We start from the raw sequence: 22,110 nt of genomic DNA on the forward strand, positions 1-22,110 counted from the left end.
GAATATTTGTACAAAACTTCATGACAATCCATCCGATAGTTGTTGAGATATTTCAGCCTGAACCAAAAGTGGACTGAAAATGATGACAGCTAGCCATTGGTGCACTGATGAAATCATTTATTCTTCAGGATAAAACAAAACATGAGGCGTGAGAAATGTGACACTCATCAAAGGAAAACGTGCTATTATTTGTGATGTTTAAATATTTCTCACAGTGACAGAACAGAAGAAGCATTTCGGCTTTTGCGTCAGTGATAGGGTTGTCATCCCAGAAACAGGAAATGAATTTAAACTTAGAGGAAATCCTTGGAAATGGCATTGTTTGATTTGGCAATGAAGTCGTAGGCGGAAAATAACTATATATGCTTCTTACAGTTGAATACAGTCGATGTGCAGGAGGCAGTCCTGCAGTGCCAGAAATAACAAAAGCCCAAAGCAACATGGTTTCAAAACAATGCACCGCGCACTGGACTCCATCAGACTTCCCTTGGCTGATATTCTGAGCTTTTTAATGACGTCCGGTGGCCAGAAAAGAGCAGTGAAGTCAGACGGGAGCTACAGACCACAGGAAGATATTGACCTAAGGGACCAAAAGAAAAAACCAAAATAAGCAGCCAAGCAAGTCAGTAAACAGGAAAATACACAGAGGAAGGCACCTGGCTCAAATGCATGGTGCCTTCAGGGACTCGGGACACACTCCGGCTCATGCTGTGTTGTTTCCTATTGATTCACAGGGTTTCCTCACTTCCGGATATCCTGTGTGTGTGTGTGTGTGTGTGTGCGTGTGTGTGTGTGAGTCAGTGAATCTGTCATTGTGTCAGCTTGTTTGTTCAACAATATCTATAATTGGCATCATTAATTGCACGTTGGAATGTGCTCCATCTTAATTATGTAGGATGTTACAGTGTGTGGTGGAATGCCATTGTGCTCGCTAATCTTCACGGATGACCAAGTGATCATACACAAACACAAAAGTGGTCCTGCAGCCCACACAGACGTTACATGGCTCAATTCCTGCAGCTTGATTAGAAGTGGATATTCTGCTTTTCCACAAATCCCTAATCAGGGATATGTTTTAAGTACATTAGGGACAGCAGGCTGGAAGCAAACGAGGAAAAATTTAACGAGAAATCACTGGAGGCAACTGCTGACTGCCTGGTTATTGTGAAACAGCCAAGCTTAAAGTGGCTATAATCAACATTTTTTTTATATAAGCAATGTATCAAATGACTGTGCAGCTTTAAAGGAATTGCTCTTTGTAATGAACCCTTACCTGCCTCGACTGCAGTTCCCCTCTGCTTTATGCAGCTTTACAGAATCTTTCAGCACATTGTTTTGTCTGTGAAGATTGTCAGTCATCCAGCTTGTTGTTAATCCAACAGCGCTGAGTCAAGAGGAATGTGGACTTGTAGATAGTTGAAGATATTTCGTCTTGCATCCAGTGAAAAAACATTTGGATGAAATGTTTTCAAGAATCTACAAGTCCAGCTCTTAACTCTTTCCTCATTGCTTTGGTTTTCCCGCTTGCAGCTTTACTGTTTTGGGTCAATATGACATCATTGACTGTCATTGTGTCATTTTGCATGTAGCAATTTTCAAAAACAACAACAACAAAAGGAACAACCTACCAAGCACCAAACAACAAACAAACAAGGGCTGGTGAGCATACAACCAGATATTTCCCTCAGGAGTTATAGAGAGACCACAAACAAAGCTAATAGGTTTAAATATGTAATTTAATGTTGGGCATTGAAAGTGGACTTCTTTAAATTTCATGTATGGCTGCAGAAATGATGAGAGCTTTGGTTCAACTTATGACTTAACGTATGGTGCAGCTCTTGTCCGTACATTCAGGAGCTCATAATAGGCTTGTGGAGGGATTAGCGCAGTGCCTAACTTAACCTCCTGACCTCTCAAAATAAGGCCTCTACACTATTGGGAACAGACACCAGCTGAAGAAAAAAGGCAGCCACCTCTCAGTTTCAGGGGCTTTCGCCTTGTTTCCATAAATTCCTCTTTCCTTGACACTTGTAAACTGCTCCACCATAGCAGGATCTGACCCTTTTACAAAAGGAGGACTGCATGTCAAACCCGACCAGTCAAGTTGGCCCATTATATGCACTAGTTGGGGGTTAAGCTGTGCTCCAGCAAACAGTGAAACAGAGCTGAGACTGCTGTCACAGGGAGCTTTAAGCCCATGAGCCGCTTTTTTGATGCAGATATGGTGTATTTGGGAAGCAGGCGAAGACTTGAGGGGGAAAAATACTGCCAAATCTCTCTTTTTTTACTTGTTAAAATGTAAAATCTCATCATTACCCTGCACTGAAACTGTCATGTTACCAGAAAAAGATAATGAGGAAACTTGGAGACAAATTTGGAGAGGAAGCCACAACACCTCAGAGTAAGGATTACATCTTAACATTAGTGATGAGTCACTGTTTTATGGAGAAATATAACACCTCTGTTATTTATGTCTGAATAGAATGGAGACAGAAAATAACAATCACACATCCGTATGTTGGATGTTAAATACACATTTGAAAGCTACAAATTTAACCAACCAAAAAATGTGATAAGATATGACATATACTGCACAATATTAAAACCTACAAAAATCAAAAATAACACTTTTATTGGTTAAAGTTGTCACTGTAGTCTGAGACAATAATATGATTTATGTGAAATTCAGCCTGCATAATGGCTGGAGGCACCGATTTTTAAAACCTCTCTTGGAAGGAGAATAAAAACAAACCTCTAGGCGATGAGACCCTGCTGCTGCAGCCCTGTCATGTGCAGGACTTTTACGGGTGTCAGCAGTGACCAGTGGAAAAATGGAGCCGCTGCAGTCGGCACGCACACGCTGACCTCAGTCGACATATCATGCAGCCTGCCTGTTAGCCCAAACACCTTCTTCTCCCAGCTCTGATGACAAATGCTATTAATAGCATATTTTGGTTGTGTTGTTACTCAGATATACCTTTCACTGTACCCTTATCTACAATTTAAAGTGATTAAACCAGCCCCCATTTCCAGCCTCTGTCGCAGTGAACAAATGTTATTTTAGCCCTCAAAAAGCTGCCAAGCCTCAACAAGCCAAGCGTATCATTGAATATATCACTGAAAAAGAAGTGAACAGGGAATGCATTGTGTCTCAGGATACATTTCATTGATGTTAAAATGGTCCATTGAACCGTTGCTATACAAACTATATGTTAGTGCTATATTTTTACAGTCAAGGTGTTTCTGATTAATCATTACTGACTTTGCATGCTGGACTTAAGCAGTGGAATTGATCAAATCCTCCATTGTCTATATACTTTATGTGTGTATTAATGCTTTGGTTTGAAATACTTAAGATTGTTTACAAGTACACAAAGAAAGTGTTACAGATTTAATGAGATATGTGAACTAATCGTATTTTGTGTAAAATTAAAGTATAACTGAGCAAAAATGCTACCCTAACATTAATTAAATGATAAAACAGGTAATTTTAAAAATTGTTCTTATTTTTAACAAATTTAATGTGCAGAGAAAAACCAAAAAAATGAATTGCTCTGCTTACAAGTAGTTTGCATGTATCTAAAGTCTGATATTTTGAATTGCTCTGTGCCATAGATCACTGTTGTTGTCCAAAAACTATAACTATATTATACTATATATAAAAATATTTAGATGAGCCAAACCGCTGCAATACAAATACATTGTGGCAAATAATGCAAGCCTCCTGAAGCTTATCTATCAATTAACTTCACATAAATCATTTCAAATATTCAGCTGGAAATAATCAGTCTCTGCAGCCCCTGACTGCGTGGAGATTGACTTCCAGGGTCAGAAGCATCACAGTTTTGAAACCAGGTTGTAAAATACTGTAATTAGTTTTTTATTAAATAAAAAATGAATTGGGGTTGAAATCAATCTTAACGTGACTCGACATATCTGGAGTAAATCCAAATTACGTCACAATTTACGAGTAGAAATTCCCAAAGTCACTATAGGCCCATAAATATTTTTTTTGTTGTTGAATTCATTGCACATGATTTACTTCTATACAACCAAACTGTGTGCTTTCTCTATGGTTACTGTCACAATTGCTTTTGAAGATACTGAGGACCTGAACTGCTCATCTACAAAACCAATCTTTCTAGATTGAAATAAAACAACAACAACCATCACTGAACAAAATGTTCAAACCAGGTGACCAGTGAGGTGCAGCTCTCTGTGGATCCATAACCTCAGTCCTGACTGTTGATTCATTATCTCAACCTGTAGTCTCTAACAGTGCAGCAAAAATAAGCAGGATGTCTTGACTAAACAAAAGCATGCCACTCATAAATCTATCAGAGGCCCCTCTGAGATCATCAGGCCATCAGTGCATCACAGCAGCATGGCACCTTCAGGGTTTGGGGGTCACGGAGGAAAGGGAAAGGCATGACACGCCGTAACAGCAGGGGATCTGAACTCACGCTGAGCTGCTGCAACCCATCATGGAGAATTTCCTGATTGTATGTCTAACCTTCCAGCAATTTTGGCAACGACCTGCAGTGCATAACATGCTTCTTGCCCAGGGAATCATGTTACAGACAGTGCAGTTCAAAGCAAAGAAAGATATGTTCTCACAGAAAGTGATAGCATTTTATTCTCAATGACCCATGACCTTACAAGTCAACTGGGTTCATCTTACATAAAACAGACAGACCTGTGTCTTTGGATTAGGATAAGGGAACTGTTTTCAGGCATTAGCCTTGTCCTGAGCTTTGCAGAGCTGTCAAAGAGTTCATAAGAATGGCTTATGAGTCTGTTTGGACTTGTAACATAAACCAAATCCAGATACACCGAACCAGGTGCCTATAGAGCTGTAGAGCTGTAGCCGTAGCCATTTAAACCCAGTTACATTTTATTATACGTTGGTGTGGCAGCCAGCAGTTAAACAGGTTGTGAGTGTTTGTGTTTGTCATATTAAATAACTAGTTTGACAGATTTAAATGCTCATATCTTCCCTCTTTATGAGTCCATTACAAGTTTGATATTTCACATGACATCAACAGAGTTCTCTTTAATATTTGACTTTTTCTTTCCCTCGAGACAGTTATGATCAAGTGTAAAGTAGCAGCTTTTGTAGCTCAGATAAAATACAACAGTAGCTGTGATGTGGAGCTTATGAAAGGTGCCATCAAATATCAAAGTGAAAACAGTAGGGTATAATCTGGCTGTCATCATCAGATGCTCATAAGCATATTGACAGGGCCAAAGCAAACAGCTGCACAGCACTGTTAAAGGCACAGGTGAGCCCTCTATGATTTTTCAGCAGCAGCCAATCAATCAGCCTCAACGACTTTTCTCCTTCATCTGAAGTGTCTGTTTTTACAGCACGTTTCCTACAAAAGCAGCAGCCACTAAAACACCAGTGCACCTCTGGACATCAGTGCATCAATGCATCTAGTCATAGTAGCTCTCGATAGATAATCTACTCAGATTTGAAGTACCAAACTAGCTCTTTCAATCTCTCAACCTTTACTGCACCTTTTTGCAGCATATCAGTCTCAATCATTTGGCACCCCACCTGGGTGATGGCTTAATACTAAATTAAAACCTATGTTGTTGTTACAGATAGATTGTGGGATTAGCACGCTAGGTAAACAGGTAAACAGCATAAGGTCACAGACCATGTTTTTCATGATGAACATGAGACTAAAACTAAAGCAAAAGTGACCTTTGAAAAGTATCACTTTTTTTGATCACATAATAAAATTAAACAATAATCTGAAAGGCAGACAAATTACTGTAAAATGTTATTCCACAACCGTCATGCATCTATGGAATCACTATAGACAGACATGTTGCATTATTGTTAATAAGAAGCATTTTGCATTCAGTGATATTATAATGTTATTTCATTTCACTGGTTCTTGGGAAAACAAATGATTGATACCACTGCCATGTCTATAAGGTAAATATGAAGCTACAGCCAGCTAAAAAACAGGAAATACTAAATTCGCTCTTTCCAAAGGTAACACAATACACATAACAGCACCTTTAGAACTAATTAACGTTTTGTTTGTTTAATTTGCACAAACATCAAAGTGTAAAAACAAGCTGTGGTTTCTCTAACTGTACTGTTTGTTACAGTGGTGGATCGACTGTTTATGTTGGCAAACTGAACAAAAAGTTTTCATTGAGTCAATAAACGGCTGCAATCAATCACTCTCCTTTCCATACACAACAGCCTTTCTGACCTTTCCCTCTACTGCACATCCCCGTCAAAACAAGGAAAACAGCAACACAGTGGATATTAAGTCTACAGGTGCTCAATATCAATGATGGAGAGCCTGTTTTCATTAAAACAATAGCTGAATTCTTGGCTGTCTGGATGGATGTGGATCTTAGTCCAGGTTGACATTCTTCAGCATTTCCTCGACGCATGCTGCGCTACCTTGAAGGCCTTGAGCAGCCCGCATATTTTCCAGGCTACACATCCTTGATGCTGATCGGACTGGGATTCCAACAGCTTATAGGCAGCAGGTGTGAGGCCAAGGCGGACTTTCCAAGGATGTTAAGTCAATGGAAGACTCATTAATGTCCTTCCCCTACCTCTGCAAACAAAAGGACTGGAATGCAAGAGGATGCCTGTTGACATGCCACAGATGGAGGAGATACGGTCCTCTGAATAGGATCCTGATCACTGGTCAAAGATAGCGTACACACTGGGGGCTCACTGGGACTTTTGTCAGCCAGGGATGAATAAAAATAATAACTGTAAACTGCAAGAATAACACCCCTCTACAGGGCTTGAGGGGTTCAGTGTTTGTCCCAAATAGATAATGCAATAATTTAAAGCCATTCAGTTGTAACTGTTTCTCAATTTAACAATGCGGTGAAGCAAAAATTCATTTAAATCAGTGAAAAGGATTTGAGGAAGGATGTATTTGTTTATACATTGGTTAAACTTCAAGAGAACAATGAGCGGTCAGCAGAAAAGGGAACATATTACCACTTTCTGTGTCTGCCGTCTGACTCAAACCACATTTTAAATATCGCCATGGTGATTGCTGGAGATGGGCTTGAGAGCTGAAATTGCACATAATTGCTCTATCTCAGCTTGAGTGAATTCTCAGAGGGCTTAAAGTGCAGGGAACAAACAGTGACGCTCTTAAACAGCAACAAGGAGAGAAAAAAGGCTTTTCAACCAGCAACACAAGTGAGTCCTTTAAAAACAATTATTTGATTCATGATTTTGTCTCTGTTTTTAGGAAACAGGATTGTTGATCTGTTGAATTATACTTTCTATTTGTTTTCTGTATTGTCTTGTTTTTTCTGCATCAGTAATGCTACAGACCTGATAAGAGCAAATGAGGACACAAATATTTCTGTTCTTATCAGAAACTCGATGTGACAATAAACTGTATTGACAATTTCTAAATGTATCTGTCTACACTGGACAAACATATAGATGGGCTCTCTTTGACCAGCAAACCATAAAAACTAAATGTTCAAATAAGACTATTGACAGCTGCTTCCTGAACACAATCTGACTGCACTGTTTGTTACCTGCTCAGAGTCAGGTGGCAGAGGAACAGTAAACAGAACATTTAATAAACCAAGAGGCGGATGTATCTGTCTCAGTAGCAGCAGACCAAACAAAAGTTAAAAGATGAATGAATGACTCCATTTGGATGTCCATGTTGCTCTATGTCTGCAAAACAAAATCTGAGTAATTGCTACTGATGGACGGTAACGGTTCATTAAGTAAAACAACAGTGGTATCATAATAAGATTACATATTGCTTTAATTAGGAATAATATTGGTGGCTCTGGTACAGCAGCCCATTAGTTTTCAGAAAAACTGCAAAATAGGTTGTTTGCTTGTAATTTAAGACAGCAACCAGTAACATTTCTCTGACACTCAACCTCTTGCTATCGTGCAAATAACAGCTAGTCACAAATGCAGCAGCAGTGTTATGTTGTTATTCTGCAAAACCTCTTTGAGATCACAATGACACAAACTTTGTGACTTAATTTCTACAGAATGAAGTTTGTCATTTTTTGGAAATGTGATTATTTACAACTTGACTACATTTATTTACCTCTCTGACTGATGTTGTGGTGAGTGAAATGAGGAGTACTAAAATAACTTATGTAATCTCTATGAATAATAAGCACTGATTTAAAAAAGGCTGAAATGCTTGTGGTCAGTCTGGATAAGTGACAGCAAACTGTTGGCTTAATCTTGGTAATAAAGTCATTCAAGATTATGTAAACACACTAAATTAAATAACATGGAAGCTCTGAACTCAAGTGATTGTTCACTTTACATTTACTATGTGGATTCAATTATGAACCTAATAATAGATACTGCAAACATATTAGTAGCTCCATCTGAGCTGTGTCTTTACACCAAGTATTTCTGCAGCTACTGTTTGAGTACAAAAATCAACCTTTAGACTGGTCACCATGGCCACTGGAGTGGCCTCAGCTGGCTTGTCAAGGTGTTTTAATGGGGCCTGTTGATGGATGACTCCATTACTGTACCACAGCATGCTGTGTCACCTCCAGCTGCACACAGCAGCGGCACACTCCCCTCCTCATCTGAGGATGTTGTCTTATTGTTTGCACTGGGGGAAATAAATATGTTTAAAAACAACAAACAAACAAAAGAAATATCTCCTGCAGAAATACTTCCTGATGATAAGAGAAGCAATTGATTACAGCGAATGACCGGGAGATGAGGCAAGTGTTGACCACAGTGATGATGGGGACTACATCCTGTTGGAGACGGGCTCACTCTGTCTTAAGGATGCAGACTGCAGAAACCAGGCAGAAAAGGGGGTCAGGCAGCTGTTCTTTCATTTGACTGAATCGCTGAAGCAGAGCAGCAGTGAGGTGAAAAAAGAAGACTAGAATCGACTGAGGTAAAGCCGCCACAACAAACAAGGTATGGCCCAGATCAAGGTGCTCCCCCATCGTCATCCTGCACGCTATCTGAACCACATTAGTCAAGCTTGAAAAGCCCCCCCCCCCCTTCACTCCACAAGACTACTGAAGATGGACGACCAGCAGGGAGGCAGATGAAATGCAGGTAAAGAAGAAAAAACCAGGGAAGAAAAAGTTACAACTTTTCTGTTCTGTTTGAGACAAAGGCCAAGACTTTTTGTCAGCACTCAGCCACACAACTCACTAATAAATCCCAGGTGTTCATGTCTGTGAGGTGTTAAATCTGAAGGGTCCTGCCCTCTCTGGCCTCGGGGCAGCGTGGAGCTGTGCAGAGCGGAGGACTCAAGGGACCTGACCACACTGTCACACAAGATCAGATGTTGCATTTATTCTGTTGCTTGAAATTCAAAGCACGAGGTTCATTTGTTGTACTAAAAGACACTTTCAACAGAGAGTTGGTACACAAGGTGCTGGCCTTCGAAGGAAAATTCAGTGTGTGTGTTTCTGTGTGTGTGCGCCCATGAAAATGCTAAGGGGCATTCACTCTCAGATTGATACAGCTCCACAGCCTACCATCAGGGGTCCTCTGAAATGGGGTGATAAAAAATTTACCGCTTTACAATAAATTTTTCACTGACAAAAAAACTTGGACTGTGCCAGTTAGTCAGGTCTAGTGAAGGAGAAGATGGTTCAGGTCTAGAGACTTTAGAAAACCTGAAAAAGTCCTCAGATTTGTAAAAGCTTAATTAAATATAATAGTCTCCCTAAATTGTTCCAGTCATGCATAAACTTTTATCTTACCTTGACTGATTAAAGAACACCTCCTGTTTTTATATGTTGCTTTTTTTAGATGGAGAATAAAATAGAACATGACTGGAGGGAGCAAATATCGTTCAACTTCCTGATTAGATCTGCAGTGAACCAGGATATGAATCTTGAGTGAATGTGGTCAGGAGACTCCTAAATTACTTCTCCACTCAACTCTGAGGCCTATAATAATACACTTTTAATTCATTCCTTTAGGCTAATTCAACAATGCAAACAAGTAAATTAAGATGAGAAGCCAATTTCCTTTTTCAATTATGCCTTACATTTTGTTTAGTGTGCACTTATTACATTTACCATAAAACTGCAGCTGCATTACAAACAGAAATCAAACAGAAATAAATCAAAAGTGTCTCAGCAACTGCGGGGCAGGAAATATGCTGCGCACTACAAACTGTTTAAATTTCACAGCGATGCAATGAGTCACTTACATTTGTGAAACAAGGAAGTGGTAGCGTTGCAGTTTTAAGTAGTGTATAGGGTATTTGTTGCAGGCGGAAACGTGAGAAACTGAGTCCTACTAAGCCCAGTTGAACCCCACTGAGCTGTCGGGCACCTGTTTTCTGCAAAAGCCAGCGAGCTTTTGCACCTCACAATAACACCCTCCACTTACTACCCATCCTTCCCCTCCCCCGATGCTGAAATTTTGACCTCAGGGGATTCAGACTCCTCTTATCACAATTCCACGGATCCTCTGCCCTGGATTATTCCCATCCTGCGCAGTGACTAGTGGGTACCAGCAGGCCACGACAGCCGACACAGATGGGAGTCCAGGCCTGTGATGGCTTCCATATGTCACATTGCTCCTGTGAGTCTGTAGGTTTTTTCTAAATGTTTTTCTTTCCATCTCTCATCTCTTTCTCTGTTTTGCTCTTTAAAACAGCCTCAACAGGGAGGGAGAGGTGAGCACTGTCGAGGTTGAAGAGGGTCAAACGTGATGCCCATTAATACATTTCAGCACAAAGCAAGGATTCAGTCTCAGCTTGAACTCTACCTTTCACTGAATGATTGTTGTGAGGTTAAAGACTGCAAGGTTAAAGCGACCACATTTTACTAGCGAACGCCGACAGGAGATAATTTGTAAGTTTTGGAGTGCCCTCAGTGTCCACTGGGGGCTTGGAATTGGACCCATGGTGAGATTTCCCACCATAACTCCTTCCTCCATTAACTGTCATAGACTCGAGACGTCTTTAAGCCACCCTGGGGACACTGTGACACGGCTTGTTGTTGTATGGTAAATATGAACCAATTGGAAGCTGAGAAGCTCACTCTGACATTGCAACACTGGGAGGTTTTCTCATCTTGACTGACACACAAGAACACTAATATTCCCTGTCTGATTATAATCCCTGTAGTCGACCTCATTAGCCAGGCATCCGCATTGAACCCTGGCTGAGTAGGGTCCAGGAACTCAGCTGTCAGTCAACACCTTTTTCTTCAAACAAAGGGCATCAGGGAGAAATAATCCAGCTCTCTCTCTGGAGCTTTTGAACAGCCTGATTTGGGATTTGTGCAGATTTATGCAAGCAAGCATGCACGCACTTATGACACGTTACCTTGGTGTCTAAATGTTTTGAGAGAAAATCAAACAGAACAGCTTAACATGCATATGTGAAGGAAATAGAGGGAAACAGTATTGGCCTCTGGAGCTAAAGATACAGTCTTACTTAAAGTCAAGTAATTATTTTCAGGTTCTTTATTATTGCACTTTCACATCTTGACTATGGCCCAAATCTTTGCTGGAATGATCCAAAAGCAAAACCCTCAATAGTTCTCTCTATAAACCTCTCCTACGAGGCATCACACAAAGTCATTCATTGTATATAAAGTGCACATGTTAATGCACGTTAACTCTTACACATTCAGGTTCACAACCTCGAAGAATGCGATAAAGCCTCCACTTTCCATACTAAAAGAATTAACTGAATTCCACGAGGTTCAGGTTCTGGACAAAGGTTGGATTGAGGTTCTCTCGTGAACTTCGGGCCGTCTTTTTGTTGATGTCCCTCCATTCATCCCTACTTTGATCCACCACGTCAACCCAAAACATTTGAAGCAACATGATTTTAGAGCCCTTGTCTCTACAACATGGAGTGAAATAACAACCTATAAAATGACACTGGCTACAGGCAGTCTGCCGCTTCAAAACACAGAGCTGCCAAGGTGATTTACGGCATGCTCACTTTTCCGGAGGGTGACAGCAGAGACAGAGAGGAAGAGTGATTTGGGCCTTTGTGGGGTCCTCTCATAAAAGGTTGAGTGATGAGACCCCACTGCTCTCATAACATTCCTTTGTTGTTTGGGTAACATACCTAAACATAAAATGATACGCCATTTACGGTGTGTGCAGTGTCACCAAACACTGATGCCGCTTTCTATTTTTTCTTGTCTTCATGAAAGAGAGGTGAAGTGACTTTTCATGGGAAATTCACACGGACAGACATCTTTCAGCTGAAATGCAGAGAGAAAACAAACAGTTGCGCTCACACTTGCTCTAATTCAATAATCTCCCTTTTCTACATTCTCTGTCTGCATTCTGTAACTTTATAGCTCAGCAATGTGGAGCAAATTGTGACTGTGCCAGTCCTTTTTCTTTGATTTGAGAGAGTGCCACAGACATGAAAAACAGACAGACGATAGACAGATGGACAGTCTGAGTGTAAGAGAGCTTTTTTTATACAGTATATCTGTGTGTAGCCTGAACCGAACCAATTCTGCCCCTACAAACAGGCACGGGAGGCCGTCACACATTGCTGTGTTAAAATGCTGCAATGCCAATAGTGTGGTATGGTGGGCTGCTCCTTACTCCCTCATGCCTGTGCATTCCTCATAGTCCTGCTGGACCGCCGCCTGCGAAACAGATGGCAGAGACTAACACTGTCACCCACCCTGAACACTGACATCCTGGGCCAGGCCTCCACCACGCACTTTGCTATCTGTCTGTTTGTATCGCCTCTGAAATCCCCCCCTTATCCTCACAGAGCCATCACCAGATTAGGAGATATACATGAGTGAAACTGACTGGACAGCTGAGCCTCATTAACCAAACATACGCTTCCATTTTACAATGAGCCCGTTTGCTCTCGGTTGTTTAAGTGGCCCAGACTGGTCCACTGGGTAGGTGTTGTTTTGGGTTTAGGACAATGAGACAGATGACCAGTGACCCAGCCCCCATGTGAGCTCTTCAGGAGCTGGAAGAAGACGACAGAGGTCTCCTTATTCGGTGTCTGGATTTAAACAATTAGAAAATTAACTAGTTAAGAGGGATCATTTGGTTCTGGGATTAAGACCAATTGGAAATGCTGAAATACTTTAGATTAGAAAAAGATTACAAAGGAACACAAAGTTCTAATGCAGATTTATAGAGAGAAAACCCCTCCTTACACCAAAGCTGACATTTTTAAAAGAAGATACAGTTTAGGGTCAAATTGCACAATACAGTAGTAAAGCCTATGGATTGTACTATGTTTAGTAAAATAAATGTATTTTATGTATAGTCTTATTACCAATTATACATTTAATTAATGTGTGATAATCACCTGAGTCTGGAGTTCCCGCCAACTCTACATTTTAGCATCTTTCAGCTAGTTGTCATTTTCTGCCCCAGCAGGCAGCTGGTTTTACTGGAAAAGATTTGATAAATCGACTGAATGCCATCTTTCCGGCACTAGAGACAAACACATTTGTAAAACAGAGCTGAAAGGATAGTTAATACTAGACTTTATATATTCCCCAGATAGTCTGACACACAACTCCAAATGAATGCTTGTGTTGCTCCGTATCTGCTGGATGGCAAACCTGTTCACCATAACAACTTTATGATGTGATAAAATATCAGCGTTGTGTTTATACTTTGTTTCTGCTTCTCTTACATAGGCAAGAAATCAATTAATTCAGGTTTAAAGAGGAAGATTTCATGAAAATAAAAGAAGAAATTTAAAAATCAGATATCAAGACATTACATTTTTTTTACAGCATAAAGACAGTATTTGAGGAGAAAATGGTCATAAGTGTGTGTGTGTGTGTGTGTGTGTGTGTGTGTCCCATTGCTGCATCTCTATATCACTTCTCATACAAGACAGTCTGAGTTCCCTGAATTAAATAGTCCACTAACTCAGTGTCTGATTGACCTATTTTTCAGGTGAAATTAGTCCTACATTAAATCATTCATAAAGTAATGTGGGTCAGACAAACTTGCCCACTCTTAACCTTTCTTATAGTATGCAATGAAGACTATGCGTTATATTGTTTTCATGAACAGCTAAAGCTTTTATTTAAACTGAGAACTATAAACATTGAATCATAATTAAAGGCTGTTTTTGCAGCTTTACCTAATGTGACCACAAACTTTGACACTGAATTGAATTTAGGACCAGACAGTGTTTAAATCACTGCAGACATGTGAACGAATGCAAACATCAATCAGACGACCGACAATGAAAAACAACGCCGACTTTAACCAAAGTCACAAAGACAATTTCTCTGTCAGATTTTCATCAGAGAGGTTTTTTCGGGAAACGTTCTCTCCTGATTGTGAAGCTCATTCCTGTTCAAAGACTTGTCAGCAGCATGGGTCCTTTTTAATATCAGCCCGCTAACCCTCTCCTCGCCCCCCCACCAGCACTTCTAATCTGGTTGGCAGGAAGCGATTTGACTCAGTGAAAAGCAGAGCATCAGAAAATCTAATAGATTGGGACATGAAGAGCTATTTGACCCTGTATGTTCATGCTGGCTTTCAGAGTGGGAGATGGTGACAGCAGGTGTTTCGCCTCCTGACTCTCTTGATGTCCAGTGACAGCACTCTCATCTGCCCCTTTTGTGTGATTTCTGTCTTAACAGAGAGGCTCAACATTTTAAAGTGGAAAGTGGTGAGGATTTGTCCCTTTCTTAGCAAGAAAACCTCAAGCTAGATCAGGTTCATTGAAGGATGATTATGGTTAATTACTGTAGGACTTGAGTGTAGCTGTATAGCTGGTTGACCATGCCAACAATCAGATAGTTATTTTGGAGTAAAAGCTAAAGTGGAAATACCTTAAATACTGGAAATAATAATAATGATGTATTATTTTATTTATTATTATTCCTTTATTTAAGAGGGGGAAAAAATTGTGATAGATGTTTATAGCGAAGTTCACAGTAATACAGTTTATGTAATCATTTTCTGTTTACTTTTATTTTACTCTTCCAAATAAGTTGTATCAACATCCGGGGTCTGTAGGTTGACCTACTAACCTCTGATCTGGATGATGTCATTTCCGAACGTCTCTACCACAGCCCGGTTTATCATTGAGAGAAAATCCTCCAGTGTTGTGATACAGACGTTTATTGACACATCCAGACGCGTATCTCCTGGCCTCACATGTCACCACAGGCTCAGAGGGGAATAGCACTAACGTATCATAACAGAATATTGGTGAAATGAACTAGTTTTGTGGCAGATAATGCATTCTATAGAGGCTGCGCTTCGGTGCCCCGTATACTCGCATTATACGGATATACGCGGCGCTCCACTGGAGCTAATTTCGTCCGAACGACTCCAAATGACACCAAAGTTGTCTGGGTGAGTAAATGATCGTATTTTATGCTAGAAATAAGGTCCAGGTTGTAAAAAACGGTAATTGTCCTTTAAGTGTCAATTTATTCAATTCATACATACACACTTCAATGTATACATCAGTCAATATTTTAAATGGAACTACTTTCCACCAAAGAAATAGTCAATAAAAACTATTCACAGTGAGGTCTGTGGATTAACAGAACATTATTTTCTCTATCTAACTCAAGGTCCACTAGGCAGCTCTTCCCAAAGCATTCCAGTTACATGGTCTTCAATAATGGACGGAAGTTGCTAATTAATCATGGAAATGAATGTGTTGACATTACATCAATAGCTGTTACAACAGTTAATTAAAGTTGTTTAGGTCGACACGGACGATTGACTCCTCTGGGAAAAAACTACTGAGTGGACACTGAGCTGGGGCTGTTTAGACAAACCCAAATTTTAAGAGTGCTGCTTGTCACTTTGAATTTTGAGTTTTTGAAGTTCATTTTTAAAAGCTTTGAGCAGCACATCATTAAATTAATTTTACCTCCATTGTGTTGACTTGATAAAAATATCTGAAAACATCATGAAAACAAGACAGAAACTCTGGATGAGTTGAGTTGATGGATGAGGGGGAAGTAGGAACACTTTTTTAATGATTTGGGGGATGAGGGATTTTCCACTAGCTCCACTCTTGGTGAAAATCAGACAAAACCCTTTACATTTCGAAATCTGAATCCGTCACCAGCCGAGTGATTCATATTCCAGCTGAAATAAACAAAGATATGTCTGACAACACTCACAGTTGTTAAATGCCAAATACCTCTTCAGTTAGTTTCCTTTGGTTCGTTGATAAGTATGTATTAACACCTCTGAATGGGGAAAAGGAGTGTCACATCTTCTCACGCAGTTGACTCATATTCATAGCTGCCATATTCACTTCTCAGTTGGTGTTTGAACCTTTTCAGCATTGCTCATAGTGCAAAATGTCAGAATACCCTAGAGACGTTCTCTGTGTTTCATTTTCCTCTGGACCTTGACTGGAGTCCCTGCAGTGTCTTATATCTCCCGCCTCCCCGATTTCCGTGTAAACTATCACGCCACTGGTGAGGCCGGCCTCACCTGAAAACCATCGCTGCTCAGACCACCAAAGGTGCCCTTGACACTAACTATGTTGTTTCCTGTACACAACAAAATCAGGCGAGTGTTGGGTCAGAGGGGGTTTTTAGGGAGGAATCTTCTTTGCCTCTGTGGCAGGAAGTCAGTATCCCTTTTTTCCACAGGTGGCTTTTCCACATCTGGAAGCTCCAGCTGCAAGAGAGCAAGGATCCGGAGGGGCAGATGGATAGATGCACTGTGGCTGGTGGAAGTCCTCATTACCTGTCCACATCCTTCTGGAGGAGCCTGCCTATTGAGGCCATTAATCCTTGGCTGTTTCTGGGGTCGTATGTCACTTCTAGTCCATCACTCTCTCGTCTACCACGTCATCTACACACACACACACACACACACACACACACACACACACAGAAATGAGCACACACACAAAATGTCTGGCGCGCCCAGGGAGACAGACTTGTTGTGATGGTTCTGAGTTAGCCATGCGTGAGGAGCCAATAGGATGTTTTCCTCACCGGGTGAGGTGCACTGACAACAGACAGAGCGGTAACCTCAACAGGTCAGCCATCTCACCTGCAGTGTCATTTCAAATCAGGATCTTGAATGTGTAAGAAAAAAAAAAGCTCTGGAGGGATACAGTTTATTCTTTAACGCATGGATTCTCACCATATATTAACCTGGAATGCAGCAATAATTACATACAAGTTGCAAACACCCAAGAAAAATATCTTAATTTAAGTTACTCCTTAAACCTCATAAAAACAAAGATACTCATCCTATAAAAACAAAGACATTTTAGATTCTCTCTTCTACAGAAAAGGTAAACACCAGTTTGAACATTTTAAGGATGGTGTAACATATACTGCACAAAAAACAAAAATTAATCAAATTGTCACCAAAATACATGGGAGTGAAACATTACAGCTCTTGCATTGTAGAAAGTGTGGACATGGACCAAAGAACAAAGAAGTGAGCAAAAATCAGAACGGAAGAAAATTAGTCATCCTTCCCACAAAATGGTCAGACTCAGAGGATAATGAGGCATAAATCTATAAACTACCACTTGATACACACACATCTGGTTGGCATTTCCTGGATTATTGTGGTCTGAGAGGTGCAAAAAACCCAGTACAGGAAAACTTGAAGTGCTCCATAAATTTAGAAGTCCTGACTTGAGTATACAGAGACAACTCAAACTTCCCAGTGTGATAACAGAAGTAAATCTGCCACCGTTATCACTTTAAACTGCATATGTGAGAATAAAAAGCTTGAGAGGCAGCAACTAAGGGAAGCAGGGTTTATTGAACTGTCAGTTATGACAGCATCGTATTTGATGTTTTTGACCAGATTTGTCAGAAAAATAGAATCAGACAAATGCCACGTTAGTAGTTACACCACTGAAGTACAACCATAGAAAACCACCTTCAACTACACTATAAGATCCTGTCATCCATTTTTAACCAGTTATTGTACAGCTCACATCAGTTCTCCGGCAGAAACAATCTGTCCCTTGGGGTTTTGAAAGCCCAGGACACAGCAAAGTAGTGATGAGTGAACCAGCTGTCCTCTCTGCCTCTTAAGCCTCATGTGGAAGTGCACACACGCACAGCTACCTCTCATCTGCCTTTTCTGCCTCCCTGATCTTCCACTTGTTTAATGTGTATCTGCTTGGAGGGAACAGAGTAATCTTACTTCAATGTCAAACGTAGCATATCCACTCTTATCCATCTCCCCTCCAGAGTGTACAAGCTCCTGTCTTGGGAAACACGATATCACGTCAAAACAGTAGAAGACCAGAAATAAGTTATGGACTGAAAGTGCCTGGGATCCCTTGAAAGTGTTCAGAGACACAAAAAAACATGATGGCCCCCGACTTTCTTTTACAACAAGCAGCTGCACTTGGCCCATGAACCTCTGGGATAATTGGTTTTGTTTGCAGAGGATGAATCATTTTTTCATCCCATTTTTCATCACAACTGTGGTTTAAAGTCTCACTGCAGCACGATGCCTCCTACATGTTGCGAAAATTTGAAGTGTTTCAAAGACGGGAAGTATTATCTCACAGATTCCTCACTTTTGGCCCAACACCACAACATGCAGTTAACTGCACGTACTCTGAGTGAAATCTTACACCGATTTCCAGCTGTTATTACTACAGTATGGCACACAGCACTGTGCTCCTGAAGTCAAAGTGAAACTTGAATTATTCTCACTGTTTGTACAAGGAAATGAAAATGATAATAAAACTGCAACTATTTTGCATATTTTCAAAGAGGATCAATGGGGATGATATGGGTTTTTGGACCCATAGTGAAATCAATAACTAGATTTTCATCTAAATTTCTCACAAATCTTAGCTGAATATCCTGAAATGAAAATTTGCATAAATCTGTTTTTCCATCCACTGGTGTGTTGCAAATATTTTAGGTTGGTTCATTGAGAAAAACAACTGTAAAAAAAAAAAAAAAAAAAATCAGGACTATAAACCAATAAGAAGTGAGTGTAACGAGTTACACACAGTCAAACCTCAAACTGTGAAAAATATAATGGAAATATGACACTTCTGTTTGCTTCATGTGTTAATTAGAAGACATAAGTCAACATTTAAGTCACATGCTTTGTGATGATTTAGTCACTAAATCTGTATTAATTGTACTTTGTCATATTTTGCTTTTATTGATATCATACATAAAATAAAAACTTTTTTTAAACACAAATTAAAAAATGTGCAGAAAAGTAGGTGGATGGAAACACACCTAATTAGTAGCAGTTAATAGTTCAAATTTTTGGCAGCTGTCGAATGATAACTGAGGGCCATGGTTGCTAGGAGACGGGCTGTCAACTGTCATATGGGAAGACCTGTAGAGGAAGTTAACTAGCCGTAACTTTTCATTCACGTTAGTTTAACACCTGCTGGGTCACAGGAGCTTTTACACAAGCTGTGATGTGTTAGCTCCACATTGAAGAAGAGAGAGAGTGCAGAATCATGAGTCTGAGTAACTACAGTGATGTACGTGGAGTCATGAAGGAAAGTATGTGCTGAAATCACAGATGGTACAAATCAACAACTTACAACTTCAGACCATCAGCTGTTCTGCCTGTGTGGCCGTTGGAGTGGACGTGATATTACACATTAGACACTATTTTTTGCCCACACAATCGAATCACCAATGCGACATTTTCAGAATTCTGGGGAAGACTAATGTGTCACTGCAATGTTCTTAAAATAATTTAAATTTTTTTGACCAAGTTCAAAATCAAAGCATCAAAGCAGACCCTTAAATGATATATTGATTGACTGATTCCTTAACAAAAGTGAATTTTAGTCTCAGTTTGACTTTAATGCCGCAGGTGTTACTCAATCCACTGAGAAAACCTCCCTTCATGTGCTGTCCAGAAAAAATACCAACATTTTTGTTAGGTGTTATTTTTTTAGTTTTGTTATCTTTAAAAATTCTGTACAGGAAGTTTAGTTAAAGCGGTAATGCAGGTCATAAATCAGCCACTCGCTGGATTATCGAAGAACATCCTATGAAGCAGGCATTTGGAGCGTGTCCAACTCATGCACAAAGAGCTGCCTATCTCTCCCTCTGCTCAGGCAATGCACTTGTTAAACTCTGCTTGACGTTTGTCTTTTTTGGCTTCCTGTAGGCCAGTATTGCACTGCAACCAAAACTTTCGTCCTGCCTTTTAAATGCTTTTTCTTGCCCCTTTCTTTCCCTTCTCTCTGCCTCTCTCTTTCTAATTTGCTGGTCACAGTTAGAAGCCAGCCAAGTGGGACTTGGTCAGTAATTGGAGTCTCTGCAGTGACTGCCTACCGCGAAGCTCCAAACGATGCACTGGGGAGGTTTCCTGGGAAGCTCAATAAGCTCTTCACACTTAAGTGTAGTCATCATTAGGATTTTTTCCACTGTCATGAACAGTACTTGTTGGCAATGCCTTCAAATAAGCAAAAGTAAGACAATACTGGCAGTGTTTGCTTTTGGAGGTATTTCTTTCATCTCACCTCTATTTCAAACCATTCATCATTTATTTCCCATGGCACAACATTGTTATTTAAAGTGGGTCAAGGTCCTTTATATTCACAACATTGTCTTTTCCCAGTCTATCAGGCGCTTACAGACATGTAAAGCACATCAAATAACACATTATTCCTCCTGTTCTATTTATTTCCACTGTGAGTTTTCTGACAACACCAAGGGAGTTATGATTAAAATGAACTCGTCTTGAAGGAAGGCAATTTTATATTGATTATGTCTGTGTTGACAGGATGGAGTTTCAAACTAAGTACTATAGGATCAGTCGATTCAGCAAATGGCCAATAATGATATAGTGTGTTTACGCTCAAGTGACAGAGCCCTGTAGCCGCTGATATTATGACTCGTCTGTTGGGAGGAAAAAAGAACATTGTGTGACGTTGTTATAGAGCCACAAAGTCCTCAGTGGGAGCAGGTTGGGGTGGATGAACATGCCAAGAAAATGTTGGAAAACTAGAGACCACCATATCAGTTTTCTACTGACCTATTTTAACCATTATTACAGTCATTCAAATTAAATTAAAGAGTACGAACTAGAACTGCTCTGTGAGAAAAGTGCTTTGAGATAACTTTTGTTATGATTTGGTGCTATATGAATAAAAATGATTGAATTGATTGATTCCCCAACCTTAAACAAGTAGTTATTCTAACCTTGACAATGAAGGCCCCCACACCAAGCCCCCTTATGTGAACCCAGCTCTGCGTATTCCCAAAGCCTTACTGAGGAAATACAAATATTTATTTTTTAACTGCTTTCCAGCAGGGGGTTGTATCTTCCAAGGTGTTTCTGTGATCACATATTATATCACATATTAACCAGAGCCAAGATCAATTTCCTTAATTAACTAAGTCCCTAAGTCGTTTTTATGTAAACCTAAAATACAGATTTGTAACGGTTGTTGAAGGCTCTGACAAATGACTCTGTCTTGCTGATAGTGGCATCAGACCAGTTGTTTAATTACTTGTTGGTCTGACGCCATGAGTAGCAGATGTTAAGTTAAATATACACTGAATTACTTGTCCTCTGGAGTAGTCCAGACAAAGGGGATGTATGACAGAAAACTCTTAAGAGATCATTATCCATAACTCATACAGTTTTCGGTCTTATACGAGGATGTTGATGACAGCAAAGAAAATGAACCTGAACAATATCAGATACGGCAGAACAAATCATCTAAATATCCTGTTAGTTTCAGTGATCATAGTCAGTGGTTGACAATAACGGAGCCTGGAATGTATTAAAGCTCAACTCGAACACATCAACACATTTGTCTGACATCCTCTGCTGCGACAGAGATATTGACTGACTGCACTTGAGTAATAAAGGGCATTAAACGGTGATGCCCCCCCTCCCACTTTAAGGATTATGCGCTTACTTCAGAGCCCACTGGGCACCGAAGTGAGAGCATAAACAAAGTGTTAATTGCAAAAATGGATTCACTGCCAAGTCAGCGTTATGGCGGAACTCGCTGCTACTCCACAAAGGTCTAACCCCCCCTCTGGCTGACATAGAAAACAGTCCGCAGGTTTTGTGTGAAGGGAAAAAAAAAAGATGAAAGGGAATTGAGTCCAAACTGCCTTTCAAACATTTATATTGTTCTCCCTCTTGAGATCTGTCAAAACTCTGGAAAGTGAGCTCAGGCCTCCACTCTGCAGAGG

General features: G+C 40.2%; 1 long non-coding RNA gene across 1 annotated transcript in view; it reads right to left on the reverse strand.

Moving 5' to 3' along the window:
- Positions 1–253: 253 nt before the first annotated feature.
- Positions 254–22,110, reverse strand: part of LOC128363025 (uncharacterized) — a 71,407-nt gene continuing 49,550 nt past the window's right edge. Inside the window, exon 3 of the long non-coding RNA XR_008321648.1 lies at positions 254–580. This is a non-coding gene — a long non-coding RNA (uncharacterized LOC128363025). The remainder of the gene's footprint in view (positions 581–22,110) is intronic.

Source organism: Scomber japonicus, chromosome 8 (genome assembly GCF_027409825.1).
Source record: "Scomber japonicus isolate fScoJap1 chromosome 8, fScoJap1.pri, whole genome shotgun sequence".
NCBI classification, from domain to species: Eukaryota; Metazoa; Chordata; class Actinopteri; order Scombriformes; family Scombridae; genus Scomber; species Scomber japonicus.